The 795-nt window shown below is 47.7% G+C and overlaps 1 protein-coding gene across 1 annotated transcript in view; it reads left to right on the forward strand.

Moving 5' to 3' along the window:
• Positions 1 to 795, forward strand: part of ADCY1 (adenylate cyclase 1) — a 127,194-nt gene that overhangs the window by 40,927 nt on the left and 85,472 nt on the right. The window lies entirely within an intron of this gene.

The following is a 795-nucleotide window of genomic DNA, read 5'->3' on the forward strand; positions in this document are numbered from 1 at the left end:
GGGGGGATGGAGGTGGGGGGGATGGAGGTGGGGGCGATGGAGGAGGTGGGCAGAGGGCCCTAGTTTAAGGGAAGGAGTGAGCAGGTGTGGGTTAGGAGCCCAGGGGAGCACTTGCCCAGCAGGGAAGCAGCTCCCACAAGGGGGGTGTGTTGGCTTCTCGGGTGATGCATTTCACAGCTGCCCTTTCCCATTTTCTCATTTCTTCACCTTCTATTTCCTGTGTTGGCTAGAAAGGGTGGGAACTCTGTTCCTAAGCCAGGTTTGGGCAGTGGCCATTGGACTGGGAGTTTGCCTGCATCAGGTTAATAACTGAGCATTGTTCTAGTTGGTGCCAGGCTCTGGGGTAGGCGTTCTTCTCACTCTGTTCATCTCATGGCAGCTCCAGGAGGTAGGGATTGTTATTCCCATTTTATAGGTGAGGAAACTGAGCCCTTGGAGTGAATCAACTTTCCCTGGACACTCTGAGGTTTGCTTGTTTGTTGTTAAAGATTCTGTTAAAAAGCAATTAGTTGTATTAAATCATGCATTCCCTTTTAAAGTACCTAGAATAGATAACAGTGTTGCTTGTCTGGGAATCATATCGATACTTTACATAAGTGTCACTCAGGCAGGAGATGGTGGTTTGAAGGACCCCCTCTCATCCTGGAGACTTGTGCTCCACTGCTTACTGCTGGTACTCAAGTTCCAAGCAGTCTGCCTCTCTCAGCATTTTTTTTTTTTTTTTTTTTTTTTTTTTTATTTATTTTTGGCTGTGTTGTGTCTTCGTTTCTGTGCGAGGGCTTTCTCTAGTTGTGG

Source organism: Lipotes vexillifer, unplaced genomic scaffold (genome assembly GCF_000442215.2).
Source record: "Lipotes vexillifer unplaced genomic scaffold, Lipotes_vexillifer_v1.1 scaffold1359, whole genome shotgun sequence".
NCBI lineage: Eukaryota > Metazoa > Chordata > Mammalia > Artiodactyla > Lipotidae > Lipotes > Lipotes vexillifer.